General features: G+C 49.7%; 1 protein-coding gene across 9 annotated transcripts in view; it reads right to left on the reverse strand.

The window, feature by feature from the left end:
* SHROOM2 (shroom family member 2) overlaps positions 1 to 18,615 on the reverse strand; it is a 142,279-nt gene that overhangs the window by 86,850 nt on the left and 36,814 nt on the right. The window contains exon 1 of one of the 9 annotated variants that reach the window (XM_060137737.1): positions 5,373 to 5,559. The exons of the other annotated variants lie outside the window; for them this stretch is intronic. The gene's annotated coding sequence lies outside the window, so the exon portion shown is untranslated. Of the gene's footprint in view, positions 1 to 5,372; positions 5,560 to 18,615 lie in introns of those variants that run through there. 9 annotated transcript variants of the gene reach the window in all.

The following is an 18,615-nucleotide window of genomic DNA, read 5'->3' on the forward strand; positions in this document are numbered from 1 at the left end:
CTCAATGTTTCTTGTTTATAGGAATTTTTTTTTTTTTAAATTACAGCAGCTCAAATGGACAAAGATAGTTGTCAAAGGCCAAGCCTGGGGAACCTAACTAAGCACAGGAATCTCGGGGCTGCACACACTCGCACCCAGAGAGTAGGGAAGGGGACCGGGGTGCAAAAGACAGCCCTCGAAGGGGGCCCTGGGGCGGTGGCACGGCGCTCCCCTCTGAAGGCGCAGCAGCTAGATCCGGTCCTGGCGGCTGGGAGCCCCAGGGAAATTAACAGCCAGTGTGGGCGGGTCTTCCAAGTTTCTGGGTTTTTTTTGTTTGTTTTAAAGAAGCTGGAGATCTGGATTTTTACGGGTACTATTCCTCTGTCCTCAAATCGCTGGCACTCTTCTGCTTTTAAAACTTGGCGAGAACACACACCCCCCACACCAAAAGAAAAGTTGCACGGGTAAGTCACATGCGCATAACCCCCAAGGGGCAGCCTGTGATTTGGGGCGTTCCCGTCCTACTGTGTACACGCCTCCTCTCTGCGGTTAGAATCCAGTTAGGATCCTGCACGCACCACCAAGGTGGTCTCCGCTACGCCCACCGCCAGGTCCTCTTCCCGCCTCCCCACGGCCGGCCGGTCTATCAGGGCTTCGCGCCCGTCCGGATCCTCCAGGATCCCTGACCCCATCTTGCGCAGGCGCCGCCCTCCACCGTTGTCACTAGGATGCGACCATCCCCGGTGGCCGGCAGCACTGTGGAGCCAGGGTCCCCGCAGACACGGGAGGGGCCCCGTGCGTCCCCCTCACAGGGAGGGTAGCCGTGACGGTCCTGACAGGAGACGGGAGCGGATGTCGGCTGGAGGCCTGTGAGGAAAGCCTTTGTCTCTGCCATCAAAGGGCAGAAACATCTGGAACCACCCTTTCCCTCTGCTTCTGGCCGTGAACAAAGACACCGACTGTGGATGCAGGGCAGAGACCCGAAGGGTCCCAGGGCCCTAGGTGTGCCCAGCATGGGGCTGGGCGGTGAGGCGGCAGCACACACACACCCCACCCCACCCTCTCCCGGGGCTCCCTGGAAGGGCCTAGGGTGAGGTCCTTAGAGAACCAGACGGGTTCATCCAGAAGACATCCATACTTTAGAATGAGTCCTAATTCTTTATAAATGCAAATCGTTTTTTCCTTTTAATGTTTATAATGTTAAAAAAAATCAACACCAAATAAAACAGTTTGAAACACTAAAACTTCGTTAGCTTTTCTAATTAAAAAACTACTGACGGGGCTTCCCTGGTGGCGCAGTGGTTGGGAGTCCGCCTGCCGATGCAGGGGACACGGGTTCGTGCCCCGGTCCGGGAAGATCCCACATGCCGCGGAGCGGCTGGGCCCGTGAGCCATGGCCGCTGAGCCTGCGCGTCCAGAGCCTGTGCTCCACAACGGGAGAGGCCACAGCAGTGAGAGGCCCGCATACCGCAAAAAACAAAAAAAAACCTACTGAAGGACTTCCCTGACGGTCCAGGGGTTAGGACTCTGCACTTTCACGGCCAAGGGCGCAGGTTCAATCCCTGGTCGAGGAACTAAGATTCCGCAGGTCGCGCATGGTGGCCAAAAAAGAAAAAAAACCAAAAAACCGCTGAGGGGCATCATTTATTATCACGTCTGAGACACAGGCTACGAAAACCTATAACGTCTTGCTGTACTCATGTTTTTATTTAAGACATATTGCGTACGCTCTAGAAATCTACCAGCTCCAAGTCACTACATTTCTCCTCATCTAACACCTGTACTCCTGGCTGACAGAGGAGTATAATGCATTTAAAAAATATATCATGGACGAGGGGAGTGAGGGTTGGAGACTTATAAAATCTACAGAGTTTAAATCAATGGGACTACTACATGCACACAGGTGTTTCACTAAACACATTCCTCATCTCCGCAGTAATATTATTTCTCCCCAGTGAACTGAAGTTTAGAATCAAACCAAAACTGCCAAAATATTATGTTTCTAGCTTGTAACCTCCCTCTGTCATCTAAAAATAGGAAAAAAAAAAGAAAGCACTTAAGATTTAAGCTACTCCATGCGCCCCCTATATTCAGAGCAGCACTGTTCACAATAGCCAGGACATGGAAACCTAAACGTGTATCAACGGATGAACGGATAAAGATGTGGTACATGTATACAATGGAATACTACTCAGCCATAGAAAAGAACAAAATAGTTCCATCTGCAGCTACATGGATGGACCTAGAGATGATCACGTTGAGTGAAGTAAGTCAGACAAACATCATAGGATATCACTTATGTGTGGAAATCTAAAATATGACACAGATGAACTTATCTACGAAACAGAAACAGACTCACAGGCATAGAGAACAGACTTGTGGTTGCCAAGGGGGAGGAGGGCTGGGGGAGGGATGGACTGGGAGTTTGGAATGAGCAGATGCAAACTAGTATACGTAGAATGGATACACAACAAGGTCCTACTGTAGAGCACAGGGCACTACAGTCAATATCCTACGATAAACCATAATGGGAAAAAAATATGAAAAGGAACGTAAATATGTATAACGGAATCAGTGTGGTGTACAGCAGAAATTAATACAACATTGTAACTCAACTATACTTCAATAAAAAGAAAGAAAAGATTTAAGCTACTCCAATCCTGATGCGTCTGCCCCGAAAAAAACCAGAAACCTTTTGCCGACTTTTCAGCGGCCAGCTTTCATAGGCGAAATCCTCATTCCTGAATGTTACATTTATGTCTCCCAAGTGCATTCACAGCTTTGGGGAAAAACTGGACTCATTCTTAAGTTAAAAAAAAAAAAAAAAGACTCGTATTAAAATGACTTTAACTCTTCTGACACAGCAGCGCCTCATCGTCTGCCGAGGTAGGGCGCGTCGAGAGCCTCTGCGCTGTGCTTCGCGGGGAGGGAGGTGTGCAACCTTTTATCAGGACGTCAGAGTTTGCTTAGGAGCCCACTTCTCCTTCTTCCCCAGGCTGAAGATTGTATTACTCACTCGTCAAGGGAAAACAGGTAACCATGTGCCGGTTTACGATGGACAGAAGTGTGCAGAGGCAGGCACGGGCCACGAGAGCCCGACACACCCCAAGACTGTGCCTGGAGGAGGGAAGGAGCCATTATGTCTTCCTGGGTTGGGGCGCTCTAACACTCAGCGTGGCAGAGCTGCAGCACCAAGGCCATTTTGGGTTTTTTTTCCTTACTGGAGTATAGCTGCTTTACACTGCTGCGCAAGGGCATTTTTGAAGCTGGCCACAGCCTGCCTTCGTTCCATCTCCTGTGCTTTATTCCGCCCTACGGGGGACAAATTAATACAAAATATATATTCGTCTGCTAGGACTGATATGGGACTATTTGGGACTTTTATCACTGTGTTCAAAAAAGGGGGGGAGGCAGTTATCTCCCATGACAGGGTATTAAAAAATACTTTGTCCAAAATACCAAACGATATCACTTGTACCTGGAATCTAAAATATGACACAAATGAACTTATCCACGAAACAGAAACAAGATCACAGACACAGAGAGAACTGTGGTTGCCAAGGGGGTGGCAGAGGGAGGGGTGGATTGGGAGTTTGGGGTGAACAGATGCAAACCACTATATATAAAATGGATAAACAACAAGGACCTACTGTAGAGCACAAGGAACTCTACTCAATATTCTGTAATAAGTGTATGCAAAAAGAATCTGAAAAAGAACGAATATATGTATAACTGTACCACTCTGCTGTATACCTGAACTAACACAAAACTGTAGATCACCTATATTCCAATAAAATTTTTGAAAACAGATTACATTTCTTACGTTCTTATGTTCTATAATGTTCTAAAATACCATTTTCCCCCAAGGCACTAATGATTATTGCATGATTTTTCTGTAACCTAGAAAATTAGTATCTCATTTTAAAAATATAACTTTATCTATGAGGAGTATCCTTATAAAATTCTCTAAGTTGTAATGTGTTTTAGAGAATTTTCCATTTCCTGACTAAAGTTACTAGGAAATGTTTATATATCTACAAGTAATTTTAGCCTCGATTATTAGCATAATTAAATTTTTCTGCAACAGCAATTCTAGTCATTTTTATTGTGGGTCTAATTCAACACACCTGAAAACTGCAATTCATGCAGACCTGTGCCCTAATAAGGTATGATGTGTGTCCCAAGGGAGACTGTGCATAACAGAAAGAAAGCCTCCGGCAGACCCAGTTCAAATAGAAATTCAAGATGATGCCATTAAGAATTAAGCCTCAGGGACTTCCCTGGTGGCACAATGGTTAAGAATCTGCCTGCCAGTGCAGGGACACAGGTTCAAGCCCTGATCCGGGAAGATTCCACATGCCGCGGAGCAACAAAGCCCGCGAGCCACAACTACTGAGCCTGCACTCTAGAGCCTGCGAGCCACAACTACTGAGCTTGCGCTCTAGAGCCCGCGAGCCACAACTACTGAAGCCCGTGCGCCCTAGAGCCCGTGCTCCACAAGAAGCCACGGCAATGAAAAGCCCGCGCACCTCAACAAAGAGTAGCCCCCGCTCGCCGCAACTAGAGAAAGCCCGTGCACAGCAATGAAAATCCAACACAGCCAAAAATAAAATAAATAAAATAAGAAAGAATTAAGCCTCAGATGCTACCAAAAAAAAAAAAAAACACCCCAAACAAACAAACAAAAAAAATCCCAGCAAGGAGCTAGACAAGTCTCAGCAGGAAAACTTGTACAGACGGTTTGGGCACCAGGAGGTCATATGTTTGCTGCTCTCCACCCCAGCACAGAGAAGCCTGGAAGGTCCTTAAGAGCAGAGCGTGGAAAATCAATCTAGTCAATTGAATATTCCAAGTAATCAAAGCTTTAGCTGAATATGTTGCTGGGAGCTGCTGTCAGGTTTTTTTGTTGTTGCTGTTGTTTTTTACAGACTACCACTCGGCCTTTTCATGGGCACTAACCTCCCCCAAAGGATGTGGATGGCTCAGCCAGCTGGTAGTCACACCCTGCCCTGCTGTACATCTCCATCAGCTTCAGGAGACACTGCCTTTAACGAGCAGGCCCTTCCTGCTGGACCCTAACTTGAAAGGAACGGAATGAGGCAGAGACAGGCCTCTTGTCTGACACAGTGAACTCCTATTGATACAAGACTAGAAACTGATGGGACAAAATAGACACTCGTCACCTAGGGAACATCCCTGGCTCTAAGTTAAATTCCAGGCTAAGTGGTCAATGACTGATTAACAGAGTTTTACCACAGAATAAGGTTCTGAACTTTTTATCCTTATAAAAGCAGGACAGAGGAGGCAACCCAAAGCAGAAGCTAAAAGAGTAGTGTCACCAGAAAGGGGAAGCAGCAGTGTTTTGACAGAGTAGAAGAAAAACAATTCTGTACCTTTCCACATTTCCATTCATGCGCCTGGGATAACAGCACTGTCTGCACACACAAACTTCAGAGGAAAATACTGGAAGAACCGGCGAGAAACTCAAACATCTGAGTGGCAGCGCTGCACTGTTTTCTCTGAACTCCAGCCTCCTGGATGGCCAGCTAGCTCGAGGTGGGGCATATATGACCAAGTAATCACCGGGTTCTGGATCATTTAAGGCTCCGACCGAGAGACAAGCAAAGTGGAATTTATTACAGAGAGATGGGGAAACATGCAAACCACAGGACCGGGAACTGCCCAAGCAGGTTCCAGAGAGCAAAGAGGACAAGGAAAGTCCGCAACGGCCCCAGGGCAGAAACCGGCTGGTTGGCATGCCAAGGTCCTGGAGGCGGCTGCGTGAATGTGCTCCAACCCCTCCTTCTTTCCTTACTTCCTCGTGTAAGGACAAAAGTCCTACGAGTCTGAGACAAGAGACTGGCCCAAGGTCGTTCAGTGAGTGAACAGCATGGAACATGACTCAGCAGTAAAATCAACTACTGATATACATACACGTGGGCACATCTCCAGAGAGTTATGCTATGTGAAAACAGCCAATCCCCAAAGGTGACATACTGTCTGGTTCTATTTATGTCTTATTCTTGAAATGAAACAATTACAAAACCAGCAGCCAGGGCTTAAGGTGGGGCTGAGGGCAGGAGGGAGCGGGTATGGCTATCCAGGGGCCACATGCGGGATCGAACGGTTTGTATCTTGACCGTATCCATGTCAACATGCTGGTTGTGACACTGTTACTAGAGCTCTGCAAGGTGTTACCATTGGGAGACACCAGGTAAAGGGTATGTGGCATCTCTCTATAGTCTCACAATTGCAAGTCAATCTACAGTTCTCTCAAAATACAAGCTTAATTAAAAAGACTGGCCAAGAGCGGATCACACGGCCACCCAGGTTGTTCCGGGGGCAGAAGCGAAGGAATGTGGCTGGCTGACCCTCGGGAGGCCATGGGGACAAGCCAAGACTTAACAACAGGGAAGCGATTTTCGTAAAGGAATCGGGGTGCTCCAAGGAAGGGCCACGGGAGCGAGGATGCCAAACACCGACCAACGTCCACTACTCGTTTCAGAGGATGTGAACTCTCACCCAGCAGCCGGTCAGCAAGCCACTCACTCACTCCATAATCTGAAGCCGCTTTGCAAAGTCTTAGAAAAATGACTACCCAAGTTCTACTGATGCAGCCTGTTTGCTGCCACTAACACTCAGCAGACTGTCAACAACTCGGCCCATGGAAAAAACTCGACAGTTACAGTCATCAAAGGGAGCAGGGAGGGGGAACTTAAGCATGTGGAACGCAGGGCCCTTCTCTCTACCACCACTCTAGGCAGACACAGAACTTGGTTTTAAATCCACACCATTAAAGCACTCAGCTTTTATAAAAAGGAAGTGTATCTTCTTCCATCTCGACTGACAGCTAGACAGTAACATCAATAACGCTTCACTGATGTGAATTTATCTAGCTCACTTAAAGAAAACCCTGGGAATTAGACGTGATGTCCCTCTGCACTTAATGGAATTACAGGACGTCTGTATGGTATGAGATTTTTAACCATATTCTCATTTGAGTACAGAATTTAATGGACAATTTTTAAATGAACAGTCCCTTGAGGTCAATAAAACTAAAGTCTGTCCTGCCTTACTTTGGGTAGACTCCTAAAATCAACTCGCTGATTGTCAACTCTGAGTTCAGGACACAGATTACGAAGTGAGGTGATGAGCCCTGTGACGAGCTGTCCACCTCATACCCAAGTCCTCTTCCTGGAAGTCTCCCCAGACCTCCCAGCACAGAACCTGGCTTATGGGAAGGGCTCCGCTACGTTCTGAACAAATACACCAAGCTCGTATGACTGTATGCACCGTCATCTGACTCCCAGTATACTTAGAACCAATGAGCCCGTCCTGTGCGAAGCATTTTGACAAGCATCTTGAAAATCCTTTTAAATTCAAGAACCATAACAAACGTATTTCAACAGTCAGGGTGGAAAACAAAGGCAGGATCCCCCAAGGCTACCTTGAACTGAGGTCACAAAATGTGGATTCGTACATCTATAACCCTCATGACACGCACTCCAAGGCCTGGGTGGTATTAACCCCCTTAGAACGTAAGCCTTTCAAATCCATAATATATTCCTCCTTCCACCCCTTACCTGCATTGTGGGTGAGGAGAAATGCAGCTACAGGTGCCAGAGATTAAGGAGAAAAACTATTCTGGGACTTCCCTGGTGGTCCAGTGCGTAAGACTCCGCACTCCCAATGCAGGGGGCCTGGGTTCGATCCCTGGTCAGGAAGCTAGATCCTGCAGGCATGCCACAACTAAGAAGTCCACATGCCACAAGTAAGACCTGGTGCAGCCAAATAAATAAATAGTTTAAAAAGAGAAAAAAAACTATTTTTAAAATGACAAAGCGACTGGGACAGGAGTAAGCTGAATGGAAGAAATCTTTAGAAAGAACGAGGCAACACCGGAAACGCAGAAAAGTCGGACCGTGTTACAGCAGTCGACACACGAAAGTTAGCACAAGCAGGTTCCCCAATCACTGGTGAGGATGAGAACACCGATTAAAATAAATCCCAGATAGCACTCGTTTCAGGACTGGCCACGCCTTGCCCCGCGGACTTCTTAGGAACAACACATTTTATACAACTGGACATTTGATCAGTTTTCCTCCCGGTAAAACTTTTACCTTATGATTCCTCCAGCACCCCCTCCACTCCCTTTCCCCGGACCTCTACTTACTTATGCAGACGCCCCCAGGACACTGAGTCTCCTATGCTCCTCTGTACTGAAAACCTCAGCGGTATGCTGGGATGTTCCGCAAAATCCTACCATCCTCTGGTACACGCTGCATTTCAGCACGCCATGGTCACTCGCTGCAGAAGACAGCTTAAGAAACAGCATTCCCGCCCAGCAGCCCACGATGCACCCCAAAAGCGCCCAACATGACCATTACTCCTCGAGCACCATCTCGCAGTCACGTCAAAGCCCCGACCAACGACGCACCCAGAGACGGGTGTAAATTTCAAGGTCCCATCCCTTGCCCTTGGGTTTGAATGCTATCCCTCTGGCATGCCAGCCTTCTTCTACGAGATCCGTCCGGCTCCATGGATACTCAGCTCAAGCCGAGACAAGCACGGAACGATAAACATGGTTAACGGTGTTGAGAAACCCAGATGAGGAAACCCAACAGGTCCAAAGCCATCTTCTGGCCCTTATTAACCGTGGGAAGCCGACCTGTCCTGGAGTGCAGATTCCACCTCTAAGAGCCCACCACCTGCAAACCTCTACAACCCTCAGGTGTGCCGGACAGGAAGTGAAACCCAGAAGCAGCTCACATGATCCCCAGGGCTCTACTGAATAGTTACCCACTGGCTGTGGGAAAACAATGAATTTTCTGGAAGGCAGACACCAACCGCAGAGCAGCCAGACACAGGCTCCAAGGCAACACAGACGCCAAATCTGTGTTCAAGATGGCTCGCCTCTGGGGAAGGATGAAAAGGGACTAAACTAAGCTCAAAGCCACGTTCAGAAGTGCCCTTAGAGAAAGAAACACTGAGGGCTTCCCTGATGGCGCAGTGGTTGAGAGTCCGCCTGCCAATGCAGGGGACACGGGTTCGTGCCCCGTCCGGGAAGATCCCACATGCCGCACAGTGGCTGGGCCCGTGAGCCATGGCCGCTGGGCCTGCGCGTCCGGAGCCTGTGCTCCGCAACGGGAGAGGCCACAGCAGTGAGAGGCCCGCATACCACAAAAACAAAACAAAAAAAAACAGGGCTTCCCCGGCGGTCCAGTGGTTAAGACTCTGTGCCTCCACTGCAGGGGGCTCGGGTTCGATCCCTGGTCGGGGAAGTTCCGCATGCCGCGAGGTGCAGCCAAAAAAAAAAAAAAAAGAGAGTGTCTACTATTTCAAGGAAATAAAAAAGCAACAAAACTCAGAAAACACATAGCAGCACAGCCCCAAAAGCACCTGTTCTAGAACAGAACCAGCCCCTTGCTGGGGTGTCCCTCGGTACTGCCCACAGCAGGGTTATGCCACTCTTACAACAATACCACCATGACACCGGCGACTGGCATCTGCACTTCAACAACCATATCCAATGACAGGCCAGCTCACTGCCCGGTGAGAGGCCTAGGGCCCCTGGGGTCAAGGTCACGCTGATTGATAAAGCACACCTCAGCAAAAGCACCAGGAAGCCAAGATGCCACCCCAACGTGTTTTAGCAGTTGTGGGGCCCAGGGCACGATGCCCAGGGAAGCTGCTGGGTGAAGCCCACAAGTGAGAACTTCCGGAGCAGCCGGGCTGTAGGGACACAGGAACAGGACAGCAAGTAAGGCGACAAGCAGCCCTACTCCACTGCCTTCAGAAGCCTGGAGAAACAGAGCTCAGCACGCAGGGCTCTCCTTTAAACACGGCAACATCCAGCTCGAGGGATCACGGGGGCAAGGCAGAAGTCAACTCGCATTATTTCCCCAAGAGTAACTTGAAAACTTAGCCTTTAAGAAATGGATACCCATATCATCTTTTTTTTAAGATACAAGTCACTAAATTAAATGTCTTAGAAAAGTCCTATAAGCCACAGAAGAGCTGCAAGGATTCAACAACAAGCCTGACTGCGACAGGGCTTGCAGACCTCCTGAGCCAACCCACTGGATGACGAGCCCCTGCCAGGCGGACGGCACCCCAGCCACCTGATGGGCGGGACAGTGTCAGAAAAGGGCACATTGGAAGCACTGGAGACAAATCCCAGCTTTCTTTACTTCCCTCCGAAGACAGACCCCACCCCACCTCCAGGAAAGGCGGGAGGGAGGGGAAACGTGAGAGAGGGACAGACCGGGCCTCCAGCCCTCCCCGACGTGGCACTGGTGTGGAACGCAAGACAGCATCTCCGAGGAAACCGAAGGACCAGACCGAATCCTGCCTGGCTCCCCGGCCTTCCACAGCTGCGAGAGCACGTAGGGGGAGATCCCCTTGAAGGCTCTGAATGGACCAAAGGCCTGTGTGCCATCAGATTACGTGCTGCCTTCAGACTCAGGGACAGGAGGGGACCTCCACTCCCCCTTAAGAGCCCACCCTGCTTACAGGCTAGGACTAAAAGTCATCCAGCCGCCGCACGCCCGGCAGCTGAATTCTCTCCCGAGGACCCCAGGACAGGCGTGACTGCCACAGTACAACGGAAAAGTGCGAATGCATTTCAGAAATCGCTCAGAACCCCACACGGACCTTCAGGAGTTCCTTTAAATAAAAGATATATCAATCATTAAGTAGAACGCTAACTAGGTTGAGGGGAAAAGGTCCAAACTCCTTAAATTTATGCTGCTTTAACAAGAACTGAAAGAATCTCAGGAAATCATAAATAAGAGAAACTTGTAACACAGAATGCTTATTAAAGACGTTACTGGGACTTCCCTGGCGGGCCAGCGGACCCTGCACTTCTAATGCAGGGGACACGGGTTCGATCCCTGGTTGGAGAACTAACATCCCGCGCAGTACAGCAAAAAAAAAAAAGAAGTGGCCCAGTTACGATACCACGCAGAAATATACACGCCGCACAGCATCGCGATATCAGATTCGATTCTGTGGCCCGTTACTGAAAAGTCTCTGGTCGTTTTTGCATGTAACTCATGGTGAGTAACTGCTGAGGAGTGTCCAGCAATGCCTCAAAGGCAGACTGGGACATCGCGGTCTGTCAGTGCCCTTGCTGAGCTGTGTGACCTCGGGAAAGGAGGGGGAATACTAACCGCGGGGCAAGGGACTGTGCAGTGAGCATCCTGCGTCTGACACACAGCGGAGCACAGAAAGAAAAAGCTACTGTTACACCGGCATCTCTCCCAGCTTCTTCTCTCCTGTCGACTCCGCCTTCCCTTCCTAGGAATTCTCGGTGGCCCCAGCTAGAAACTCTACAGGGTTTTCATCATTTATTACGTGAGCCAAAGGGAGAAGGCCGCAAACACATCAAACGCATGTACGGTAATCTATACTGTAATATCTTCTCCATTACAAAAGCCCTTGCGTACATATGTTACCATATTCACTTTTCAAGAGAGAACGTCTTTCAGTCTGCCGGTGACCCTAGTCGGGAAAGCCCAGTTTTGCAAAGCAGGTTGCATGCAACACTCATTTTCCTTCTTAAAAACAAGTACTCACTCCAGAAAAGTTTTAAATTACTTGAAAGTATTAAAGAAATGGGGGTGGGGGGACCTCATCCACATTCAACAACCAAAACACAAACACGTAACATCCTTCTGTACTCTCAATTTTGTTTCCTCTTTCTACGTTGCACATGCAATTTTACATTAAGTTACGAGCATCTGCCCTCCTATAAACTCCGCATAAACAGCAGCTTGAATGGCTGCAGAATATTCCATGGGCTGAACACCTGCCTAGAATTCTGAATCTGTTTTCACTTAGCAACCGTGACAACAGCAGATTTTAACCCTGAGGTTCAAATTTTTGTTTTCTAACACGCAGTCACAAGAATTTAAGACAGGAATCAACTCTACAGGTGAGTTCAATTTACATTTTTTTTCTGTATGAAAGACTGCCTTTAAGTACATCTACAGACATTCTTTGAATTTTTTTTAAAAAGATACTAGTAGAGCAGGCGGGCTGGGAATGGCACACTGAAGCAGGTGTGCAAGGCCTTGTGAAGTCACATTCGCCTCCCAGATGGACGTCACACCCCTTAATAATCCCCTAAAAAAACCTTCCACTGTTCTCCTGCTGGTGATAAAATGAAGGTGTCCAATGGCCTCCAACATGGTAGGAGATAACCTTCCCAGTTTAGAGAAGACCTAAGTCAAGGTTGAAGTCAGAGCTCGCGGCATTGGGGCTAAACGCAGGAATCGGAAGTGGCGGACACGTGCTTCTCTCCATCCGTCCAGAGCGGCAGCCTTCACAGCCAAGGGAAGTTGGCTCTGTCTGCCTCGTTAGCTCTCCTTTCAACTATTTCTAGAAAGTAGCCTCTAATATTCAAAAATACAGATTCCCACCAGCACGTAACACACAGCCTGCCAGTGCAGTAGTGAAAAAATGGAACGAACTATTGGTATATTCGTCCCCACAGGTGACCTCAGAACAATTACTGAGGGGAGCAGCCGGAGAGGAATGAGTACTGACCAGAGTCCGTTTGTATGAAATTCCAGAAAACGTACACTGACCCCCAGTGGGTCAGAAAGCAGACTGGCGTCAGGGCTGGGGGCGAGGCTGGAAGGAGAGATTGCAAGGGTGCAGCATGAGGACGCTTTCAGGGTGATGCCTGTCGTTCACCCTTCGATGCTGCGGACCGTTTCCCATGTACGGTGTATCCATATACGTACGTGTGTGTGTGTATACCAGTACACATATATAAAATGTCAAAACCAAAAAAAGAAAAAAGTCAGAACTTCATTGAGTCATTCAACTGAGTTCTATTCCTAAAAGCCTTTTATTTTATTTTTATTTTTGGCTGCACTGTGTGGTCTGCGGGACCCTCAGTTCCCCAACCAGGGACTGCACCCGGGCCATGGCAGTGACAGCCCGGAATCCTAACCACTAGGCCATCAGGGAACTCCCCTTAAAGCCTTTTAAAAGAATTCCTCTGGAAGGGCGTTCGCAAGGCCTGGAGGTGGGGCTGTAATGAGCAGTTAGGAAGCACACACAGAAGGCACTAGGAGCTCCAGCTGTGGTTTTCAAAGACTCACCCTCAGTCACTTGTTTTCTGGAGGGGGAGGGGGTGGGGAAGCTCTTGAGCCTTAGAAGAACACACAAGGTTTCCTTCCTGGCCAGATTCCAGGCCGCAGCAAGGAAACGCGGGTGAGGAGGGCAGGAGACCCATCACGTGAATACACGGCACCCAAACCACAGGGGGTGACCAGCAGAAACCCTCCCTTTCCCCAGAGCCCCCCCACGGCTATGGAGAACCAACGCCGCTCACCGTGCAGGCAAGGGCTGCTGGCCTCAAGCACGCCAAGGGAAGTGACAAAAACCATGAATATTCGGTGTAACCTGGTATTACTCAATGTCGGCTATCTCAACCCCGAGAGCCACCTGGTGAAATTTCAGTCAAGATAATGATGTTGCCGATTCCATGCATCCAGCCCTCTGTTAGGTTTCCCGTTTCCTTCCACGGAAGACTCGTGTTGCATCTCAGCGGATAACGGCTCTCCCATGCAGGTCACAGAGCTGAGGCCGCTTCTGGAAGAAGTGCCGGCCCTCTCCCCTCCCTGACCATCATACGCAGATGTTTTCCAACCTAAACTGAGGCAGGGCAGGGAGGTCGTCTTAACGTTCTCTAAGGTTTTGTTTCCTTTTGGCTTAACTCTACAGGGCCTAAGTTTGCACTGGACTTGCTGTGAAAGTTCTGAAAAGAAACAAAGGATGTTCTATGACGAGTTGCTTGCTCTTCTAGAAACTTGGAAACAGGCAAGTTACTCTAACGCCTTCCTCAGTGGTCAAGACCAGATGCGTGCTGCGGGATTCAGACAGCCCCAGGCTCCCTTGAGCCACGCAGACCATAATAAAACACACTAATAGCGGTTTCCAGCCGTCGTGGAGGGGAGCACGGGGCCAACCCCAGCCAAGCCCCATACTTCAACCCCGACCCACCTCAGCACCCCTGCTCCGCGAGCCAAGTGTCCGGGACCACCCAGTTCCCGCGCTTCTGCCAATAAACGGCGCCCCCCATCGCCCAGTGGCCTGATGCACAACACGGGGATGAGTGTCCCCCACTGTCCCGGGCTGGGCACTGACCGCAGAGCCAGGCCCGCGAGGGACTCGCCGACCCCGTGAAGGAGGGCCTGGACGCAGGACGAGGTGTCTGTGACCGCCTGACGCTCGCTCCACTCCATGGAGAGGGCCGAACAATGCAAGACAAGGCATCCAGCCTCGGGGTGCAGCCCGCCGCCCCCAGACATCCTGACACTCTACAGACGAACCCATTCCACACTAGCAGGAGGCAAGACCGGACACGAGCACGCTACACGCTTTATCTTAAGACAAGCAACGTGGAAGAGGTGCCTCCCGAAGCTTCTTCCATTTAGCTGTCAGTCTGATGAAGCCGGGGATTCTTCTCCACGTTACAGGAATTCAGAGTTACTTCCTGAGGTCAGACAGAGACGACATGAAACACATTTTTCAAATAGTTGGTTTATTAGATTTTCCTAACGAGCTTATGACATATTTTAGGAGCCCTATTTACAAGCGATGGAACTGACTGATAGTCCAAGGACTTAAGTGACCTGTCTCCCCCCTGGCCACGGCGCTTCATCACCTCCCCCGGGTGCCCACCGGAGGTGGGGATGCGCCCACTCGGACAGTTAAGACAGGGCATGCACGGGAAACCGCGAAGATATCCACCAGCTGATGAACGAATGAACAAAGGCAGTCTGTCCACACGACGGACTAGTATTCAGCAAGAAACAGGAATGAACTAGTGACACAGGCTACAACACGGATGAACCTGAACCACGTGATGCTGAGGGAACTAAGCCACGCACAAAAGGCCACAGAGAACACGATTCCATTCATATCAACGTCCAGACAGGCAAACCCAAAAGACCGAGAGGAGATTCGTGGTTGCCTGGGGCCGGGGTGGGACCAGGCAGTACAAAGAAAGGATCTTTTTCGGGTGAGGGAAATGCTCTGAAACACTGGATTCCGGGAATGGATGCCCAACTCTGACTTTACTAAAAGTCACTGGACTGGACACTTAAAACGGTCGAATTGTATAGTATGGAAATGACATACCTACATAAAGCTGCAGAAGAAAGGGGAGGGGAAGGAGGACGGAAGGGGGAGGAAGACGGGAAGGGAGACAAAACAGGCAGGCAAGTAAGGGAGCAGACGAGCTGGTGCAGGCCAGTGCAGAGGGAAGATGGACATTCCACGCACACAAACGAGGGTCACAGACGTCCCTCGCAATGTGAGGCTCCGATCTGCTGAGCACTGCCCGAGTGTCAGGCAACACATCAGGCCCTGCAGGTCCTGGAAACAAGGCCACAGGGAGGATTTTCCACCCATTTTTCAGATGAGGAAACTGAGGCCAGTGATGAGATATGTTACCTGAGCTCACCAGTCAAGGAAGAAAACAAAGAGTGGGATGAAGGAACTGGGACCCATGGGGAGGAGAGGGGTGGAACTGGGGAGGCAGACAGACTGATTCCCAGAAGTTATTTGCCACCTATACATCCACACGTGCAGTACACATAGACAACCCACCCCTCCTTCCTGCAGAGCTCTGGTCCTCCAAGCAACCACAGAGTGTAAGTCAGATGTTTTACCTGAGGTCACCTGTCAGGAAGAAAGGAGCCGTGCTTCAAGTTTCCCGACTCCCAGTTTTGAAATGAAAGTATTAGGTCACCATATTTACAGTAAATATTGGCATTGCGTTGTTTCCATCAGCGAGCTGTTTCCAGGGTTAGCAGGATAAAACCTGCTTTCCGTAACGACGAAAAGCTCTCTGCGAGACTGGGAGCTGGCATCTGTCAGGACGAACAGGGACAACCTCGAGTGGCCAAGGAGGACACACCAGCCCGCGCCTTCTAAGGGAACCTTCGGGGCTCGGCGCTGCTGACGTTCCAGGGCCAATGCAGGGCGAGGCTGCCATTCCCCGTGAGCTGGAGGCCAGCGGTCAGGCAGGGAGAGTGTGCTCGCCAACACCTCCTCCCTCCCGCACCGGCCAGGCCCTGGGGACGGCTCCTCAGCGGAGGCTGAACAGCGGCTCTGCGGCCACCGGCGGGCGTGTTCCCGTGTGGGCCCTGGCGGGGTGCGTGTGGAGCCGGTTCTGCTCAGCTCTGATGTGACGGTCACCCCCACCACACAGCCCCTCTGTCCTGGGGCTCCCTTTCTCCCTCCCGGAAGATGCTCGTCCTGACTCCTTCCCAAGAGGCTCAAGGCCTCTTTTGGGGGAAGCCGCCCACACAGCTTGGGAATTTGCAGGGTGAATGAGAAGGCAGGCGGGTAGGAAGTGTCCCGCCAGCGCAGAGACGAGGTTCCTCAGGGACGCCTTCTCACGCCAGCGCTGGACCGCTGTTATCCCGTCATTTCTAGCTTCTCCACTCCGTTGGTGTTCACGCCCGTTCCTCTCCATCCAGCCGTCCCCTTCTTCCCTCACCTGCTCCCTTCCCCTCTCCGCTGTCCCTGTGCCGGGGGATCGTCTCTAATCCTGCACCTTCGAGCAGCAACTTGCCCACCAAATGGGACCTCTAGCCCCCGACCTCCGCCCGGCCAGCTCCGAGAGAGGGCATTTCCAGCTCTCCCTTGCTTGTCAAAGGGGAAGAGAAACCGATCTTACGGCTGCACAGTCCACTGCACGTGAGGCAAAGCATCGAACAATCTCTAAGTCCACGACCGTGGAGAGCACGACAAACGACACACTGCGGGAGTGGGGCGGGGGCGGGAGGACCCGGCAGGCACCCAGAACCCAGAACCCAAGCAGGCAGACCACACAGCAAGCGAAGGTTCCCAAGGGGCTGATCGTTCAGACAGATAAGAGACCAACACCAGCTAGTGGGGACAGGAGAGGACAAAGCCACAGAGGACTTGGAGGAACAAATGCCCAAGAAAGGGGACAGTTGTCCTCTTTTAAGACAAGAGCTAATTTCACCAAGCAACACTCAAACAAAACACGACATAGGACTTAAAGGACAGGAACAAACTGGGCATCTCAGCTAGAAATACAAATTCCTTACAGCAGGTTTTTGTTTTTTTGACATCTTCATTGGAGTATAATTGCTTTGCAATGGTGTGTTAGTTTCTGCTTTATAACAAAGTCAATCAGCTATATGTATACATATGTTCCCATATCTCTTCCCTCTTGCGTCTCCCTCCCTCCCACCCTCCCTATCCCACCCCTCTAGGTGGTCACAAAGCACCGAGCTGATCTCCCTGTGCTATGCGGCTGCTTCCCACTAGCTAACTACTTTACATGCGGTAGTATATATATGTCCATGCTACTCTCTCACTTCGTCCCAGCTTCCCCTTCCCCCTCTCCGTGTCCTCAAGTCCATTCTCTAGTAGGTCTGCGTCTTTATTCCTGTTTTGCCCCTAGGTTCTTCATGACTTTTTTATTTTAGATTCCATACATATGTGTTAGCATACGGTATTTGTTTTTCTCTTTCTGACTTACTTCACTCCTTACAACAGGTTTTAACCAAATAGAAGAGTATTTTCTGCAGTGACTCCTGTTCAATCCCAACAGCAATGATCAACAGTGTTCTGAAGATGGTCTAGACCACCACGTGGTGTCCTCAGGGAATCCTCAGCCCTGCCCTACTGGAGAACACCCACGTTACCATATTAAAGCACATACTCCGATCAGAGACGGTGCAGGTGCAAAGCACACAGGATCCAGAAAGCGAGAGCCCTGATTTGCAACCACTAAGTACTGGCTCACAGTCTTGGACTAACTAAGGTGTGCACACTCCAGTTTCCTCATTTATCAGTAGGAATAACAGTACATAGCTCAGCGCTGTCACTGTCGAGGAATCAAATGGCTAATTTATGTCCTACACGTAGCAAAGAATCTGCTACATAATAGACGCTCACTGAGTGATATTATTTCCAAAGCACATTGTACGGGACCAACTGGACACAGAAGAGAAGCTGCTCAGCAACCCAAGGAGGAGAAGGACAAATGAGGGGCGGGGAATTTTTTTTTTAATCGATATTTCATTCCATAAGAAGTAACATCATTTTCTGCTCCACAGCACTAAAAAGACATGAGCTATCAAGCCATGAAAACACATGGAGGAACCTTAACGCGTACTACATAAAAGAAGCCAATCTGAAAATGCTACATCCTGTAGGATTGCAACTATACGACATTCTGGAAAAGGTTCAACTATGCAGACAGTCTAAAAATTCATCAGGAGATGAATGGGTGGAACAGAGAGGACTTTCAGGGCAGTGAAACTATTCTGTATATTATAATGATGGATAGATATCATTATATATTTGTCCAAACCTGAGAATGTCCCACCCCAAGAGTGAACCCCAACGTAAACTACGGACTTGCTGACGACGGTGTGTCAACACAGGTTCAGGCCTGGTGACAAATGTGGAGGAGACTGATAACGGCGGAGGCTGTGTGTGTACGGGGGGTGGGTACACTGGAAATCTTTGTATTGCACAATTTTAAACTGCTCTAAAAAATAAAGTCTTAAAAAAAAACCCCAGATGTCACCCCATCATGTCACACTGCCAGTTCACCAATTTATAACTGGAAAA

The sequence above is a fragment of the Lagenorhynchus albirostris genome, chromosome X, assembly GCF_949774975.1.
Source record: "Lagenorhynchus albirostris chromosome X, mLagAlb1.1, whole genome shotgun sequence".
NCBI lineage: Eukaryota > Metazoa > Chordata > Mammalia > Artiodactyla > Delphinidae > Lagenorhynchus > Lagenorhynchus albirostris.